The sequence below is a fragment of the Balaenoptera acutorostrata genome, chromosome 16 (genome assembly GCF_949987535.1).
Source record: "Balaenoptera acutorostrata chromosome 16, mBalAcu1.1, whole genome shotgun sequence".
Taxonomy (NCBI): domain Eukaryota; kingdom Metazoa; phylum Chordata; class Mammalia; order Artiodactyla; family Balaenopteridae; genus Balaenoptera; species Balaenoptera acutorostrata.
The window spans coordinates 23,521,012-23,528,574 of record NC_080079.1 but is presented as its reverse complement, the minus strand read 5'-3'; the positions used below and the strand labels follow the sequence as shown (position 1 = coordinate 23,528,574).

The following is a 7,563-nucleotide window of genomic DNA, read 5'->3' as shown; positions in this document are numbered from 1 at the left end:
GGAATAGGATAGTAACAACAGCTATAATTTTTGAGCCTTTAATATATGCCAGCTATGTGCTTTAAAACATATCATTGAATCCTGAGAACAAACCTCTGAGGTAGCTATTATTAACCCAATTTTAGAAATGAAGAAAATGAGACACAGAGGGATGAAACAACTTGTCCAAAGACACAAGATGAGTAAGTGCAGAGCTACATTCTGACTCTGAAATATCTCAAAACCCTGGATTCTAAGCTAAGTGTAATGGTACATAACTGCACACCATTGGGGCTTCACTTCTGAAGTTACCCAACACAGCAAACATCAGCAAAGTTCTCTTCGGCTTAAAATAACCAAGAAACACAGCCAGATGTTAAACAAATTGTCTATTCTGATCAAAACAATATAATCTTTTATGTGTGTATATTGCTTTATAGCTTATGAAGTACTTTGACATACACAGACACATTTGACTCTCAAAACAATTCTGAGCATGTTGAATATATCTTGTTCTAGTTTACATCTAAGAGATTAGAGGTTCTAAAAGTCTAAGTGACTAGTACGTGGTCATAAGGCTAGCAAATATCAGGGTGTGAACAGAACCAGGATCATCTCTTATTTCTAAGGCCAGTATGTTTTCCACTAATCTCACTGTTCATCCTATAGCTCCTCCTCCCTCCCTTTGAGCCTGCTAAGTTTGGACCACAAACAGCTTGTCAAAACTGAGCAGTAGAGAAGAGAGAAGGCTACAGACTAAGACAGTATTATTTGAATCCCTCCTTCCCCAATGACCTCTTTTGTAACCTTGGGTCAAATTAACTTTATTATAAAAGTCTCGTACATCAGAAAAGTTCTGCCTTCGATAGAAAATGGCTTGTCATTTTTGCTGTATTAGACCAGAAAAAGTCATTTGTTGGCTGTACCCTTTTACCTGGCTTTTAGTGATATACTGGAACCAGGAAGTTCAGGCTGTGTAAATGAGAATAACAAAAGCACTTACCTTGTAATTGGTTATGTATTGACATGAAAGTATGCGCATGGTATATTGAGAATAGGAGGCACGACATGACCCTAATTCTGTTTTTTTAAAAAAGGGTGTGAGTGTGTGTAATCTCATAGACTGATTAAATTTAGGTGCAATAAGAAAATATTGCTTTTTCCCTTCCTCCCTTCCCATATGAACCCTGTCTGTGAGGCTGGTTACACCTCTACTTTGTATTAAAATATTGAGCAGTCTCCATATGTTATTCAATCACACTCAGAGAAGATAATATTTTCCTACTGGTAGAAAAACCTCATTTAAGTAATTTAAATGTTCATGTTCATGTGGTAATTCCATGTGGTGATCAAAACTTTGAAATGTATTTAAGTTGATACCTCGCCCTTCTGCAAATGTAACTAGCCCCATGAGGAAGGCTGCACTGGGAAATGCTGGCATAGGCATTATCTTCTCACTTTACAGGAAGCTGCTTTTCTATTCTACCTTCACTTCTAGAAGAAGGGATGAAAGCAAGCGTGTAGGTAGGACAAGCAAAGCTCTTACTGCCCAGTATGAATGCCATTTGCCATTTGTTTTCTCTGAACCAGGTACATATCTAAAGCCAACTCTCCTCTCTGGGGTTCTTTGTAGGTTCTACAGAAACACCTACCCCTGAAGATCTCTAGCTCTGTTGACTCATGGGAACATAACTCCACCAGTGGAGTTGTGGCATTTGGTGGTACACCCCCAATTCTTCCAGCTGAGGGTTCCTTGCTCCTCCAGGTGACTGTCAGACATTGTCCAGCCTGCTCTCTCTCACACATAGTTCATATCTGGCCAAGAGAAGACTTGCACATTTGTCCTGCCATCTATAAGAATGGGCTTCTCAAATGGGCTTCTCATCTATAAGAGAGGGCTTCTCAACCACAGCCCTCTCCTCTGCTACTCCAGAAATCTTCATACGGGACACATTTGACTTTTTCTTTAGGAGAAGACTTGAGATGAGAGAGTATCAACCCTTCCAACCTTCAAGCCTTGAATGGAAAGGACTCACAGAGCCAACAATTCTCTCCAAAGGACTCCCTTCTCTAAATTCCAGAATCTTCTCTCTTGACTTCTACAAAGTCTTAGAGGATGGAGATGGGTGGTCAATTGCCAATTACAGCATGTCACAGAACATAAACCTAGAGAAAGTGGGAGTGACCCGCTGAAGTAATCCCTTTGCTTTAAAACCATAAAGATTTATGTTGCTTGTCCTTTAATAAGCCCTGTGAAGATAAAGACAGTGACTGTCTTGTTGACTATTTTATCCCCAGAACTTAGAAAATAATCTGACACTAATTAAAGCTTCAATAAAAGTGTCTGAACGAATGAATGAATGGGTGGTTGATGTCAACATTTATAGGGGCTAAATGCTTGAGTTCTGGAATCTAACAGACCTATATTTGAATCCTGACTTTCCAAATTTATTGGATGTGTGGCCTTGAACAAACAGATTTAACACTTAGAGGTAATGGCTAACTCAGGGAATGATGGATTCTCTGAAGGATGGCCTCCCAGAGCAGGAGTTGATCCTCTACTGAGCAGTACCATTGGAAAATTAAAAACTATTTCATGGAAACTGGCCACTGCTAGGAGCTTTAGGCAATTTATTATGGTTACAGCTCTGAGGCAGTAAATCATACTAGAGCCACACAGCCATATAATATTGAGAAAGGAATTGGGCCTCCTACCAAGAATCAGAGGCAGGAGAACTGACCACACAGCTGCAACCAATGCATGAACTCCTGCTCCTAGTTATGCCAGGGGAGCAGCCAGTGCTCTACCAACCCTGAACACTGAGGTGCAAGAACAGGGCTTAGAGGCCATTGATCTACCACGTTATAACAAGTCAACCTCATCCTTATCATTCAGTTGAAAAACTCCATTACCTGGAACCATGGTTCCTCTCTGTATCTGACATCTGATCCTACCTAGACTCCTATCCACTACCCAGAACACAACAGGCAGTAGGTGATCACACATCTCTGTCTGCCTCTGAATGTGTTTCCCAACAAACACTATTCCAAACCTAGAGGGTCAGGTCATATTCAAACCTGTCATGTCATTTACCCTCTTTTTGCTCTTTACTACTTACTGCTTATCAGTAAATTATGTATAGAAATAATACCAATTTTGAGAACCCAAATAAAAAAAAAATAAGACATGAAAAAGGAGAAATCTCAAATGATACCACAGAAATCCAAAAAGCATAAGGGAATACTATGAACAATTATATGCCAACAAATTTCACAACCTAGAATAAATAGACAACTTTCTAGAAACATACAGCCCACCAAAATTGAATCAAGCAGAAACAGATAATTTGAACAGACCAATTACTAGAAGTGAAATAGAATCTGTAAAAAAAAAAAAAAACAAAAACAAAAAAAACTCTCTACAAACAAAAGTCCAGGACCAGATGGCTTCACAGGAGAATTCTACTAAACATACAAAGAAGAACTTATACCAATTTTTCTCAAACTCTTCCAAAAGATTGAAGAGGAGGAACATTCCCAAAGACGTTCTATGAAGCCACCATCACCCTTATACCAAAATCAGACAAAGATGCCACCAAAAAAGAAAATTACAGGCCAATATCTTTGATGAATATAGATGCAAAAATTCTCAACAAAATATTAGCAAACTGAATCCAACAACACATAAAAAGGATGATACACCATGACCAACTCACAAGGACGTTTCAACATACACAAATCAATCAATGTAGTACACCATATTAACAAAAGTCAAAAACCACAAGATCATCTCAATAGATGCAGAAAACACATGTGAAAAAATTCAACATCCATTCATGATAAAAAAAAAAATCTTACCAAAGTGGGTATAAAGGTACCATATCTCAATATAATAAAAGATATTTATGACAAACCCACAGCCAATATAATACTCAACAGTAAAAAGCTGAAAGCCTTCCTGCTAAAATCTGGAACAAGACAAGGATACCCACTCTCACCACTTTTCTTCCAAATAGTATTAGAATTCCTAGCCACAGCAATCAGACAAGAAAAAGAAATAAAATGTATCCGATTTGGAAGGGAAGAGGTAAAACTGTCACTCTATGCAAATGACATGATACTATATATAGAAAACCCTAAAGACTCCACACAAAAACTACTAGATCTAATAAATGAATTCAACAAAGTAGCAGGATACGAGATTAACATTCAGAAATCAGTTGCATTTCTTTACACTAACAATGAAATATCAGAAAGGGAAGGTAAAAAAATAATACCTTTTAAAATTGCATCAAAAAATAAATAAAATACCCAGGAATAAACCTGGCCAAGGAGGTGAATGAATCATATGCTGAGAACTATAAAACATAAATAAAGGAAATTAAAGAGGATTCAAAGAAATGGAAAGATATCCCATGCTCTTGGATTGGAAGAACTAATATTGTTAAAATGGCAATACTACACAAAGCAATCTACAGATTAATGTGATCCCTATCAAATTACCCATGACATTTTTCACAGAACTAGAACAAATTTATATAGAACCATAAAAGACCCAGAATTGCAAAAGCAAACCTGAGCAACAAAAACAAAGCAGGAGGCATAACCCTCCCAGACTTCAGACAATACTACAAAGCTACTACAAATCAAATACTACAAATCAAAACAGTGTGGTATTGGTACAAATACAGACATATGAATCAAAGGAACAGAATAGAGAGCCCAGAAATAAATCCACACACCTACAGTCAATTCATCTTCAACAAAGGAGGCAAGAATATAAAATGGGAAAAAGTCTCTTCAGCAAGTGGTGCTGGGAAAGTTGGACAGCTGAATGTAAATCAATGAAGTTAGAACACACCCTCACACTATGCACAAAAATAAACTCAAAATGGCTTAAAGACTTAAACCTAAGACATGACACCATAAAGCTCCTAGAAGAGATCATAGGCAAAACATCCTCTGACATAAATCGTACCAATGTTTTCTTAGGTCAGACTCCCACGGCAATAGAAATAAAAACAAAAGTAAACAAATGGGTCCTAATTAAACTTACAAGCTTTTGCACAACAAAGGAAACCTAAAAAAATGAAAAGACAACCTATGGAAGGGGAGAAAATATTTTTAAACGATGCGAATGACAAGGGATTAATTTCCAAAATATATAAACAGCTCATACAACTCAACAACAAGAAAACAAACTATTAACTGAAAAGTGGGCAGGAGACCTTAATAGACATTTCTCCAAAGAAGGCATACAGATGGCCAGTAGGCACATGAAAAGATGCTCAACATCACCAATTATTAGAGAAATGCAAATCGAAACTACAATGAGGTACCACCTCACATCAGTCAGAATGGACATCATTAAAAAAGTCTACAAATAACAAATGCTAGAGAGGGTGTGGAGAAAAGGGAACCCTCATATACTGTTGGTGGGAATGTAAATTGATACAGCCACTATGGAGAACAGTACGGAATTTCCTCAGAAAACTAAAAATAGAATTACCATATGATCCAGCAATCCCACTCCTGGGCATATACCCAGACAAAACTATAATTCAAAAAGATACATGCATACCAGTGTTCATAGCAGCACTATTCACAATAGCCAAAACATGGAAACAACCTAAATGCCCATCAACAGATGAATGGATAAAGAAGATGTGGTACATATATACAATGGAATACTATTCAGCCATAAAAATGGGCAAAATAATGCCATTTGCAGCAACATGGATGCAACTGGAGACTATCATACTAAGTGAAGTAAGTCAGAAAGAGAAAGACAAATGCCATATGATATCATTTATATGTGGAATCTAAACTATGGCACAAATGAACCTATCTACAAAACAGAAACAGACTCACAGACATAGAGATCAGACTTGTGGTTGCCAAGGGGGAGGGGTGGAGGGAGAGGGATGGACTGGGAGTTTGGGGTTGGTAGATGCAAACTATTACATTTAGAATGGATAAAAAACAAGGTCCTACTGTATAGCACAGGGAAGTATATCCAATCTCCTGGGATAAACCGTAATAGAAAAGAATATTTAAAAAAGAATATACTTCCCATTTATTTGCTGCTATAATCTTTCAATGATATAAGCAGTTATATGCATGGGATAAAATAATGTTGGGCCATTGCAAATTGAGGTGAAGTAACCATATCATCTCTTCTCCATGGTCTAGACATTGCTTCCATGTCTAAATGTTCTATGTAAGTAGGCTTTAATCAAGGTACTTAGAGTGAATTTCTACATGGACTTATTAAAGCATCGATTTAAGAATTTCACTGTTTTTAAAATAGCACTAAGTCTCATAACTCTGTATCAATCATCTTATGTATGTATATATGTGTAAAACCGAGTCACTTTGCTGTACAGCAGAGATTGGCACACCATTGTAAATCAACTATACTTCAATAAATTTTTAAAAATGAGTGTAACTTATTAGCAAAAATAATATAGTAATACCTGGAAAATTAGAATTAAGTAGCTTGGTTCAACTTTTTCCAGTAGTCAATTTCACTGGGAAATTTTTATAAATTATGTTTTTGTTTGCTGCATAAAGGCTTATAAAACAACAACAAAAAACACAATTTTATATGGTTGTTTGGGTATTAAACCAGACAACGTAGGTGGAGAGTTTAGCATCCTATAATTTATCTTGTCTTTATTTAGTATTTTGATACTTTTTCAAAATGGGATTTTTCTATTAATTTTGATTTTTAAAATACTGCTTTAAAATATTATCTATCTTGATGGCTGAGTTGTTTGGTATCTTCTTAAATTTCACTTCTGAAGTGAGTTACACATTTGCCTCACCCTAGTCTCAGTCCTGCCTTACCTGACAAATTTAAGACACTAAATAAATATTATGCATTATTTTTTTTTTGGCTGTGGTTACCATTATTATATTACTAGGTTCTCTCTCTCTCTTTCTCTCTGTTTTGATCCATCTCTCTCTGTTTCTCTTTCCCCTCCTTCATATACACATATGCATACACATACACCCAAAAAGCTACTACTACATTTGCACAGTTGTTTCTTGATATAGAGTTTCTGGAAAAAAAAAAAAAGAACATTCATCATACATAGCCTTTTCACTTTTAATTACTCCCTATCACAACACACAGCACACTTGGCTTATAAAGGATCCAATGCTGGAATTGCTGTGTAACGAGGCTTTACCTGTCACTAACATGTGCTGTTGCTATAAGCAACACTTCCATCTAATCTGGTCAACTATTTCAGCAATACTAGGATCGTGCCTCAGGAAACAGGGACAGATTTAGAGCTCTGCATAACCCCCTATAATGCCCAGCATGAGAAAGTAGCCAAGGAAAGCTTTCTCCATCTCTGTTGGCACTCTTGAAGGACACTGACAAGGTTAGGGGGGATATGCTTTAGGAAAGGAGCTATAAACAACATCCCTCTGCATCGAAAAAATGTACTGACAGTTAAGCAAATGGCTGTCTACTTATTATCATGGATTTTTACTAATTTTTCCTACATGTTTTAAAAAATCTTAATAATGAATAGCAATACATTATTTCAGCGGCTATGAGGTTTAACCTTCATT

The 7,563-nt window shown here is 36.6% G+C and overlaps 1 non-coding gene across 1 annotated transcript; it reads left to right on the top strand.

Annotated features, from left to right (window-relative positions):
- Positions 1 to 6,047: 6,047 nt before the first annotated feature.
- On the top strand, positions 6,048 to 6,177 carry LOC114238817 (small nucleolar RNA SNORA20). Its single transcript, XR_003624091.1, has one exon. It is a non-coding gene; the product is annotated as a small nucleolar RNA SNORA20 (small nucleolar RNA).
- Positions 6,178 to 7,563: the final 1,386 nt, after the last annotated feature.